At 42.0% G+C, this 12,410-nt stretch overlaps 1 protein-coding gene across 4 annotated transcripts in view; it reads left to right on the top strand.

Annotated features, from left to right (window-relative positions):
- SBF2 (SET binding factor 2) overlaps window positions 1-12,410 on the top strand; it is a 233,040-nt gene that overhangs the window by 27,870 nt on the left and 192,760 nt on the right. The window lies entirely within an intron of this gene.

Genomic DNA, 12,410 nt, shown 5'->3' with positions numbered 1-12,410 from the left:
GAATACACGTGAACGGCCAGCGTGCCATTGCTTTCCTGTGGCGAAGGTGGGCAAGTTGGCTTCACAGCAGCCTCTTCCAGCCTGGTGGTGTGGCTGCAATGAAACCGTGAAAACATCAGCAGTGTCTTCCCTTCTCGTTAGTTTATTATATCGCTCCTGGCGCATCCTGAGTGTGTATTCGATGACGCAAGGAAAGGGGGGGTGGGAGGAAGGGAGGCCCGGAGAGAGGATTCCCACCCCCCAGGACTGTGAGAAGGGAAGTAAGGGGAGGGGGTGTGAAGTCTCGTTACAGTGTGTGCAGTACATGAATGTGCGTAGTGTGTCGTGCATCCGTCGGCAAGTTTAGTTGCTGACATTTGTTGTTTCCGTGTGAGAGGACGTTGTAATTGTTTGCATAAGGGAAAATCAAGCAAATTTCAATAATAAGTAGAGGCATGAACAATAGGCACTATTCACCACAAAGATTATAAACGGGTGATTAATTCCTTGAGTTTGAGTCTGAAAAAATAAGTGAGTTTATGTGTACAATACTTTGGTCACATTTCCCTTAGGTTATTCCTAAAATAATGAATTATTCAGCTGGTGTCTGCAACCGTGCAATTCTAACCATGTATACTTAGACATATGCGCTATTGAATTCACTGGGGCTTACACCCAAGTAGGTGAAATTAGCACTGTAGCCTTGGCTTTGCTGGGGACTGGTATTGATTTAATTGTAAGAAGGTGTAAATGTGCAAATTCTTTAAATTTCTGTGTTATGTGTCTCTCCCATTTTCTGATGTCATCTTTGCAGGGATACCAAAAGTCCATAATCCTGATAACAGTTTCCTCATTTCTCCCTTTTGTTAACTATGTGGGAAGCAAAGCATATGGTTTCTGGTGAATTCTCAGAGGTGTTTCTGTATCAGAGTGTGTTGAATCTATCTAGTTGTTAGTAGGATAACACATAGTATTTCTATAAAGTGGGGTGGGCAAACCTCAGGCTTGCAGCAGCATCTTTGTTTTTCACTAGAACTTTGATATTCAGTCATGGGATACGAAACAGTGGTACCTCGGGTTACATACGCTTCAGGTTACAGACGCTTCAGGTTACAGACTCTGCTAACCCAGAAATAGTACCTCGGGTTAAGAACTTTGCTTCAGGTTGAGAACAGAAATTGTGCAGCGGCGGCGCAGCGGCAGCAGCAGGCCCCATTAGCTAAAGTGGTGCTTCAGGTTAAGAACAGTTTCAGGTTAAGAACAGACCTCCAGAAGGAATTAAGTTCTTAACCCGAGGTACCATTGTACTGTAATGTGCAGAATATTTATAAAAACGTTTTCAACACATTTAAATGTAGATGCGTATAGTATTGACCTATACCTAAACAGCTACATGGAGTTGCATTTCAGGGAATATTTTATGTTGATCCTTTAATCATCTACTGTCATTAAGCAGGATTTTGAAGGGCTGAATTCTCTTTAATACATTCGTGTGGCAGTGCCTGGGAAAATCCTATTTGTTTGTCTTGACACCTCTTCCTTAGGCTTCTTCAAACTATTAGTGTGCTGTCTCTTCAGTTTTGTAATCATGTAAATAAAGATGATATGCTACCTGCATTTAAAATAAAAATATAATCCTTAAACTGCAATTCTGTGCATGCTTATAGAAATTCTGTTGAACTCAGTAACCCTTGCATCACATTAAGGTTGGGCTGTTATGTATCTTTATATTAAAGACAACATAATTTACATATTTATTATAACAATATCAGACCTGAAAATACTTAGAAACTTGTCCAGCCTTATATTCTTGAACACTGTAGTGGTATTGGTCATGCTGAAAACAAAACTCTCACATAAGGTTGTTTACAACATTTGATTAGAGTGTTTCCATAAGACACTTGTCATGTTTTCTAATTATCTATACAAATAACAGGGCTTGATGAATTATGCAAAATATAAAGCAAGCCATTAAATGAAAGGTTTCTTAAGTCCTGTCACTGGTTGGTTCCTTCTGTAAACAAGTATGACCAATATAATTTTTATAAAATCTTGATGCAGTTGATGCCTATGTTATATGAAATAAACTCTCAGGCGCATAATAGTTTTGAGGCAAAAGTGTCTTCAATAGTTCTCTTAACCTTTACGAAAACAAGCTATTCCTTCCACTGGGTTGGTATTTTTTCCCCTTTAGTAATTCAAACTATTTGGTAAAGAACTTTCACTGGAAGAATAAATATGCACTGTCTATTCTGAATTCCTTTATCCCACGTACTGTCCCACAGTGCAAAGAGAATTGCCCTTTTTGAGTCACATTCTAGTATTGTGCTGCTTGTTATTCACATGTACCGGTATATTATATCACTATGGGGCTAACACTGATATTTGCTCCAGATCCATATTTAACATTACATTCCTATGTAAAAGGACTGAGCAAGATAAATTTAAACCACTAGCAGCTGTATCCTAAACATTTATGCTTGCATCACTGCCTGTGATGTGAGTGTGATCTTACATATTCAGTATTGTTGTGTCACAGGTAGTATCAACAGCTGTCTTAGACACAAGTTCACATGTCCCCAATCTTGCTGTTGGTAAATTTACATATCATTGTTCAGGCAGGCAGCTGTGGCAGTTTCTGAATTGGGTCAAGCACAACAAGCTTCTTTCTAGTTTGAACCACATTGCTGTGACCTAATGATAAACTGAGCAGAAGACAACACTTCAGGAACCCCACATAGATCTTGGACTCATCTTAAGACACAGAAGTTCCACCTGAGGTCTCTTCTTTTTTCTGAGTTTATAAACATCACTTCCTACATGTTTCTATATGTTTCTTTGGGAATGAGCCATGAAAGCTAAAAACTTGTTTACCAATACAGTGGTACCTCAAACGTAATCCGTTCAGAAAGACCGTTCGACTTCCTAGACATTCGAGTTCCGAGGCACGGCTTCCGATTGGCTGACAGCTAGGTTTTTGCACAGAAGCCGCATTGGACGTTCGTGTTCCATGGAGTGTTCGGAAACCGGAACACTTCCGGCTTTTCTGCATTTGGGAGTTGAAACATTCGAGAATGGAGCCGTTCAAGCTCTGAGGTACCACTGTAGTTCTAAAAGCCAAGCAACTGAATATTTACCAGGAGAACATTGTGGTTCTCTCTTTCACTGAACCAGTAGCTCTGTGCTAGGGTTGATACTGAGCTCAGCCAGCCACTTTTGCTTTGTATTGGCAGCAGATCTCCAGGGTGTTGGGCAAACATAGATCTTTCGCAGACCTTCTTTTGAAACTATTGTAGCAGGGAATGCCAGGGATTGAACTCCAGATCTTGTGTACACCATGCATGCAACTCTAGCACTGAGATATGACACTTCCACAGTTGTTTACAAAATATGCAAATGAAGTATTTCATGAAAGTGTTCATTAGATACACCTGAAAAGACATATTTTCACAAGATTTAAGAAGGTTTTGTAGAAAGCTATGTAAGACTACATTGCTGTCTTGCCATTTTTTGACAATGTATTCTCAGAGACTCTTCTCTTCTACTTGCATGTATTTGCCAAGCAATATTAATTTTACTTTCACTCTCACTCAGCCATAACTCTATTAGTATATAACTTGCTCTGTCTTCATTGACATCCTGGTGGAATGAAGAATTGCTGGGGAATTGTACTATGGTTTAAAACTTTAAGTAATGTGGTTGGGAAATGGGCACAATGAATACAATATCTAAGTGGTGCAATATGACATATTTCCCTTCTAACATGGCTTTTGAAGTGCTTGGCAACAAGAATTCCCATGTAAATTGGTTTGCCTACTGGAATGTGAATAAGACTTGAAGGAAGTGCGCAGATGTTTTTTGAGATCAAACAAGGACATGAGAATGTAACCCCCCCGCCACACACACTTTTTTCTGCACTTGCTCGTATGAATTACTGACCACATTTGCCTTTAGGATTTTATATGTGGCCTTATTCAGGATGATGAGCCACTGCCAAGGCCCCCCTACAGAGGAATACAGATAAGTCCTTATGGCTTACATTCTGCCTTACACAGATCTGTATAATAAAACTATTGAAATAATGAGTGAGGCTGCAGTCCTAACCTCACATACCTGGGAGTAAGCCCCATTCAATTCAGTAGCCTGGGTAGATGTGACCATGGTTGTGGCTAAACAACAGTCATTAAGAAGTAAGCTGTTAGAAGCAATGTGCCTTTGTTTGTAAGGAAACAAACAGAATATTTACTTTGGGCATCAAGTTTTGTGCTGCTACATGGTCCATATGAAGGTACAAGCAGGAACAGTCAACAGTCAATCTTCAAGGAAAGGCATAGTCACATAAGAGGAGATGGTCCTTCAAGTAGCACAATCACAAGCTGTTTAGGACTTTGAAAGTAATAACCAACACATTGTGTTTGCTTCGGCAGCACATATACTAAAATAGGAACAATAACCAGCACCTTGAATTGCACTTAGAAACAGACTGGGAGCCAGTGCAGTTGCTACAGTAAAGGGGTCATGTGATGCCAGCAACTTGCCCCAGCCAAGATTTTAGCAATCAAGTTTTTATGTTCCAGGTGTGATGTAGTTGTGCACATGCCTTTTGGTGGGGAATGTTTTTTTAATCGGAAGAACTAAAGAGAGCAATGTGTGCCAAACCACCATAATACATTTCTTCGGTAAATGTGAATGTGCTGCATAAGATAACCGTTTTCAGCTGTTAATGGAAAAGTTTTAAAAGTTGTCACAATGCTGAAATTGTCTTTGAAAGTAATTTCTTTGTCTTTTCCTTAATGCACATAGCTTCAGCAAACTGTAGCAGAGTGCCAGTATTCCATTTGTTAGTGCTCTGTCTGGAAAAAGTAAGATAAATGGATTTCCTATTGGAAAGAAATCTCCATATAGTGGGTGAAAGCCACCATGTTTAATATATATACTTTACATAGACATTTGAACTCTGAATTGCTAAAGCATGCTCATCATAAATACATTGAATATATATACTACCTTCAAAACACACTCTGACACTTGTAATGCTGCCTTTAAAAGTATTTCAGTGAGAATGGAGGCAAGCAAAATGTGTCCTTCCTAACAGGAAATATTTCTCATAGCCATTTAAGTTTTTAAAAGAAATGCCCAGAAGGGACACACATTTTTGTTAGCTATACTCCGGAAACGCATTTAACTTGTCCCAAGATGTGAGGACAGTGAGGCCCTTCAGTATAAGGCAAATAATGAACTTTTATATCATTAGAGCTATTTTGAGCTAAAACTCATGGAGAAAACAATTGTGCTCTCTATTGCCATTCTTGAATGAAACACTTGCATTTTGTGCATAATTGGATGCAGCTTTGTTTAGCAATAGTGACCAGTGGCCAATACATAGATGTGAATCTTGCATAACATGAGCTGGCTGCAGTAATAAGCCTATCTCAATAGAAATGATGGCAACTTAAGTCAGGGCTAGCCAATGTGGTGACAACACTCATCACTGACCATCACTGATCAGCCCATACTGGTAGGGGCTGATGGGAGCTGTAGCCCACAGCATTTTCTACATGTGATGTAAGATTCTGACTTCTACTGGATGAGACATGCAGCAACATTCTAATAAAAAATAGGAAATTCTACTTGTCTCTTTATTCACTGCTGTGAATCTAAAACATCAGTATATTACTAACCTTTATGGCAATTCCAGCTTCTCAGAATTCTAAAACCATTAGAAAATGTGACAGTAGGCCCAGGCAAATATTCAGTTCCTGTTTGAAAGTATTATACTAGAACATGTAGCAGATGTTATGATGGAATCAAAGAAAATCCTTCCCACAAAAACCTGCATTTTTCAGACACTTCTCCTTTTTGGTGATATAAAAGTTTCTGCACTACCAGGAAATATTAAAATACAGTGGTACCTTGTTCTGGCGGTCTGTTCTTAACCTGAAGCCGTTCCTAACTCGAGACACGCTTTCACTAATGGGTCCTTCCACTGCCTCCACACCACTGGTGCGTGACTTCCGCTGGCATCCCGGGGCAAAGTTCACTACCAGGAGCACCTATTTCGGGTTAGTGGAGCTCGTTACCCGAAGCGTTCATAAGGAGGACAGTATGCAACCTGAGGTTCCACTGTACACTTTAAAGTTGCCCGCTTGGTAGTCATATTGTATAGTTATGTAAGCTCTATGGATAGTTGAACACTACTGCCTTATACAACCCTCTCTTAGTTTTCCAGTCATCTCAATGCATCTGCTATAACAATTGTAATATCTCGATAGGTGTGTTTGAACTAGATTTCTGTGGATTCAGAGACTTGTTTTCAAAGCTTCTTAAACACCTCCATTTTCCTGTATAAATGTGGTGATATAGCTGTACAAGCAACTCCCCATTTACGCATGCGCTATTTGCGGGCGACTGTGCACATTCGCAGTGCCAGGAACCTGGAAATGGGGAGCACACTGGAGAGTCCTTATGGCTCATGAAGAGACTCTCTCCATAACCAAAAGAAGATGTCCTCTTTGGGCTGTAGGGAGGGTCTCCTCACGAGCTGGAGGCCCAGCGGGGCTTTTTTAAGGCCTTCCTGCCTAACAGCTGACCTGCAGGGTAGCATAGCAGTAGCTTCTTCTTTGCGCGCCAGCTGTGCAAGATTCGCTCAGCTGATGTGCAGGGAAGAAGCTTCCCCACGCATCAGCTGTGCAAGCCCCACTGCCCCTCCAGGGTGCTCCCAATATATTCCAGTTAAACTTTGGGAGGCCAGGAATGTACTCCCTGTGTAAATTGTGAGTTGCCTGTAGTTTCCAAACCCGACTAGTGTAGTTCAAATTTCAGTGAGCATGATAAAGTTCCAGGATATTTTATTACAGTTTATTATTTGCTTTTTGCAAGGAACATACTTCCTGTATTTCAATTTATAAAGGGAGAATTAGTGTTTTTTGTTCTGAGCCATAGTGCTGCTTCACCAAAAATTTCCCTGCTGACATATATGGTGAATGGCATAAACGTGATAAATGGTATAAGCTAAGTGTCCAATAAATATTCATTGCTAAATACAACATACGATCAATACAGATTTGTAAACCAGATGAACATTTATGCTAATCAACTATTTATATAGTTTCACATCTTGTGAAATGCTCCTGAAAAAGAGCCCTCAGGCTCTTGGTTGCATTACTTCCCCGTAACCGTAACTGCTGTGGAAGGTTGCAAGGTTCCTCATGTTACTGTCTCTGTTACCTGCTTTATACCTCTCCAATAAACTTTTAATTCTATTGCTCCGAGCGTGGCTCTCCATCTGAACTTTGCTCCCTTCCCTATCTGATACATTTCTCACAGATAGTTTCGACAGTGTAGGTTATCCTCTCATCAAGCTTGGATTTGGGTGTGACTATAGGAGTGCCATGTCAATGGTTACAAAGGGAAATGTCAAAGGCAAATGTTACCTGCCTCTGGGAGCAGTGTTATAGTCTTTGGGATGTCTTAAACAACCATGTGTACTCAACTGCTGAAAATCTGTGATTCTTTTACATCTCTTTGTTTTTCAGATCAAGTTCTGTTTTCAAATTGCTTTATAAGGAACGCATACACAGGCTTAATTTCATGCAATCTGTTGATAGTATAACAGAACGTGTATTCATATCGTATTTTGTTCCGTTCTAGGTGTAGTCTTGGGACGCGGGTAGCGCTGTGGGTAAAACCTCAGCGCCTAGGACTTGCCAATCGTCAGGTCAGCGGTTCGAATCCCCGCGGCGGGGTGCGCTCCTGTTGCTCGGTCCCAGCGCCTGCCAACCTAGCAGTTCGAAAGCCCCCCTGGGTGCAAGTAGATAAATAGGGACCGCTTACTAGTGGGAAGGTAAACGGCGTTTCCGTGTGCTGCGATGGCTCGCCAGATGCAGCTTGTCATGCTGGCCACGTGACCCAGAAGTGTCTGCGGACAGCGCTGGTTCCCAGCCTGTAGAGTGAGATGAGCGCACAACCCTAGAGTCTGTCAAGACTGGCCCGTACGGGCAGAGGTACCTTTACCTTTACCTAGGTGTAGTCTTGCATTCTGTTTTTCATTGTTGAACAAGGGGCCATTTTTGTGTTTTGCACAAAGTGGCAGTGAATTAGGTGGCAAATATACTGACTCAATAGGTGCTGAAAATCCTTTGCATACAAAGTATGAGTTACCCAGAAGCATATTAAAATATGTTTGTGGAAATAATGTAAGAAGCAAAGTTAATGGTATCTGAATGCTCTTCCATAAAAGCATGTTTGTGGAAATAGCATTAGAATAAATACATTTTATTTACCGTATTTTTCGCCCTATAGGACGCACTGTCCCATAAGGCGCACCTAGTTTTTTGGGGCGGAAATAAAGGGGAAAAATTATTTTCCCCCCCCGGCACGGGGCTGGGGCGGCGGAGGCCCGCCCGAGCTTCCCCCGACCCCAGCCCCCAAACAGGCAGCTCTCTGCAAGCCGTGGGAGCCCAGCGCTGGCTCCTGCTGCTTGCGGAAAGGTCCGCGAAGCCTGGACGCGCTGATCTCAGCACGCACAGGCTTCAGCATGCAGGCAACTCTCCGCAAGCAGCGGGAGCGCTCCCGCTGCTTGCGGAGAGGTCCGCGAAGCCTAGACGCGCTGAGCTCAGCGCGCGCAGGCTTCAGCATGCAGGCAACTCTCCGCAAGCAGCGGGAGCGCTCCCACTGCTTGCGGAGAGGTCCGCGAAGCCTGGACGCGCTGAGCTCAGCGCGCGCAGGCTTCAGCATGCAGGCAACTCTCCACAAACACTCCCGCTGCTTGCGGAGCGCTCCCGGTGCTTGTGGAGAGGTCCGTGGAGCCTGGACGCGCTGAGCTAAGCGCGCACAGGCTTCAGCATGCAGGCAACTCTCCGCAAGCAGCGGGAGCGCTCCCGCTGCTTGCGGAGAGGTCCGCGAAGCCTGGAGAGCGAGAGGGGTCGGTGTGAACCGACCCCTCTCGCTCTCCAGGCTTCACCGAAAGCCTGCATTCGCCCCATAGGACGCACACACATTTCCCCTTCATTTTTGGAGGGGAAAAAGTGCGTCCTATAGGGCGAAAAATACGGTATTTGGAGCATTTGTATCTTTTTCAGCTGAAAAGTCTCCCAGAGTGGCTTAATATCAATCAAAACTTAATGGTCTCTGCCTACAGGCTTACAATCTAAAAGACGTAACACAAAAAGAAAAAGTACTGGAGAGGGATGAGGGAAGAAGGAAACTGAGGCACCAATTCTTAAAGTTAAATAGTAGCTACTATTATTATGATTAGCTGGCCTGGATGCTGCTCCTTTGTCATGTTTCCCAGAGAGCCACTATTTAAGTCTCTGAAGGCTGCTGTCCAGTTTTAGCTTCCTCCAGCTAAAAAATCTGACTCATTATACCATTTAAACTGCAAAACTGGCTCCAAAGTCCATATATCATCATCACCACCACCATCATCTAATATTTGCTGCTCATCTGACTGCCCACTCTGAGCAGCTGCCAACAAATTAAAACACAATAAGACATCAAACATTAAAAGCTTCCCTATACAGGGCTGCCTACATATGGCTTCTGAAGTTGGAAGGTGTTACTTTCTGAAGACCAGAGAGAATTCCAAGCATCAGGAAAACATGCACAGGAATTCAAGAACATTCAATGAGATTTTGTTAAAGTACCGTATTTTTCGCTCCATAGGACGCACCAGCCCATAGGACGCATCAAGTTTTTTGGGGGGGGAAATAAAGGGAAAAAAATTTATTTCCCCCCCAGGCGCTTGTGGGGCAGGCAGCGGGGAGAAGCGCTCTTCTCCCTGCCGCCCGCCTTCAGACCAGGTCCGGGGACAGCGGGGAGACGCGCTGTGCCTCCCCACTGTCCCCGGAGCTTGCGAGGCAGGCAGCGGGGAGAAGCGCTCTTCTCCCTGCCGCCCGCCCTCAGACCAGGTCCGGGGACAGCGGGGAGACGCTAGAAACCAGGCCTTATGAGGAACAGTAGAGGGAATTGGGTATGTTTAGCCTTGTAAAGAGGAGACTGAGAGGAGATATGATAGCCATTTTCAAATATCTAAAATGGCTGTCACATGGAGGATGGAGCAAGGTTGTTTTCTCCTGCTCTGGAGGCTAGGACCTGAACCAATGGATTGAAGTTATAAGAAAGGGGATTCCAACTAAACATCAGAATGAACATTGTTGACAATAAGAGCTGTTTGACAATGGAATAGAGGCGGTGGACTCTCCTTCTTTGCTGGTATTTATGCAGAGGTTGGATGACTATATAGTGGTACCTCAGGTTACAGATGCTTCAAATTACAGACTCTGCTAACCTAGAAATAGTACCTCGGGTTAAGAACTTTGCTTCAGGATGAGAACAGAAAAACAAAGTTGGCACATTAATTTCATTTCAGTGTTATCAGTGAACGAGAAGCAAACTTCATGTTACAAAGCTGGTTGAAGTGGAAAAATCTTTTCATGTTAAATGCTTCCTCATCACCCAGTGTACAATTAGTTTGCTTATAGGTTCTCCTTTGTCATAGATCCAAAAAGTCTGATGACGTTTGGAACAAATTGATGCTATGTTTGATAAACATACTTTTAGCATTGACTTGGGAACTAAATTGATTCAGCTTCAGTTGTATAAATCCTCAAGACAGTTTAAACAGCTGGCATGCCATCTGACTGAAATAAATATGAAATGCTTTACAGATAGTTTAAACTTTCATACAACTCATCAAGCTTCATGTTAATTTTCTTTGTACAGTCAGTAGGGGCTAATGGTGAAATCCCCCCACCCCACTTATTGAGCACTTTAAGGCAGCTGACACAACTTCAAGCAATTTGTCCTGAACACACAACACTCAAAAGTGTGAATGTGGGTAGAGACATGACACAAGCCCTGCCCACAATGTGTAAAATGTGACAGGCAGTGCTTAGGTGGTATTGCATGGATAATGGAACTGAGACTAAAGGACTAAAGCACAAGGAATGTCTGCATTAGTGGCTTTGTGATGGATGTTGCACAATCAAATTTATACAGTAGAAGTGTTAATCTACGACAGTCTTTCTGGCATTCATTAAACACCCAATATCCTCATGCCCTTCATATGCATCCCTTGCTTTCTGACATTCCCCATGTCACACAGGTTTGCAGGGGACTTCATTACATAGTTGCTTGAACATGAGTAGAACTTTCCATGTGAATAGGAACCTTGATAAAGCAGGGTCCCATATTATATGGAACCTACATCTAAGGGGTGACTAAAACAGTTTTGAGACAAGAAGGTCAGATCTTATGGATGTTTACTCAAAGTCTCCTGGTTTCATTATGACTTACTGCTAAGTGCGTATAAAACTGCAGCCAAGATATCTAACCATAGGTTTCCATGAATCATGGAATTGTAGCTTATGACAGTAGTAGAAGCCATGAGCAGTAAAATTGTGATTAAACTGAGTTGCTGTCTGCCGATTCCCCTTCTTATGGTTCACTACTAATTATATAGCACTGCTGTTCTTAACAGACTGCCCATTGTGCCCATTAGTAAATTCAGCAACAAAAATGAGCCACTAGATAACTGAACATAGTATCATGACTCCTCCAAATAGCAACAATCGTTATCAAGTGTCCATAGGTCATGTAAATCTACATAATTACTGGAAGTGCTTTGTTCTCCAGGTTTATATAATCACTCCAGACAAAATATTTATCCCAGGAAGGCATATATTTACATTAAAATGTTAGTTTTATCTCTCTCTTCATGAGAACATCCTTTCTTTTTGGGAGAGGTGGCAAGAAGGTGATAGTATGTGTTAGAAACACTGAGTATCCAAGTTAGCTTATTGTTCAGGTGCGTTTGTGCAGCTGTAGCATTGAGAGAGAGAAATCATAATGTTTTGTATGATCAAAATATTTTGAAAATTTTTATCTTGATACTGCAGGACACCCACAAATTCCAGATGGTCAATACTCTAGTTACTGATGAGCTGTCAGTGGTTACTGATAATATTTTGCCACCTGTTTGGTTCTGGGAAGACCTGGGAGTTTTGTTCTTAAATCACATGCTTTCAGTGTAACATCTCATTATGACAGTAATGTCTTCCACAAGTATTAAGGATGTTCAGTATGTGACTGTAACTCACTCCTTCATAGCATATTTTCATTTTAAAATACTTTTGCATTTAACTTTCTTAAATAATACATAGAGGAGTTTTTTTGGTATTAGAATTAGCATTTTTAGGCTGCACCTAACACACCTAACACTAAAATATAAAAAGTATAAAATAATGTACAACTAAGCAATAAACTATCATAAAAAATGGTGTGTGTGTTTATGTATGTATAAATGTTTCATATATAGCATATAAAGCATAATACATATCATAAGAATGGTGTTAAGACAGGCATAGGCAAACTCGGCCCTCCAGATGTTTTGGGACTACACCTCCCATCATTCCTAGCTAACAGGACCAGTG

Source organism: Podarcis filfolensis (assembly GCF_964270895.1).
Source record: "Podarcis filfolensis genome assembly, chromosome: 1".
Taxonomy (NCBI): Eukaryota; Metazoa; Chordata; class Lepidosauria; order Squamata; family Lacertidae; genus Podarcis; species Podarcis filfolensis.
Note: the sequence above shows the minus strand (reverse complement) of the source record. Positions and strands in the feature narration are given on the sequence as shown.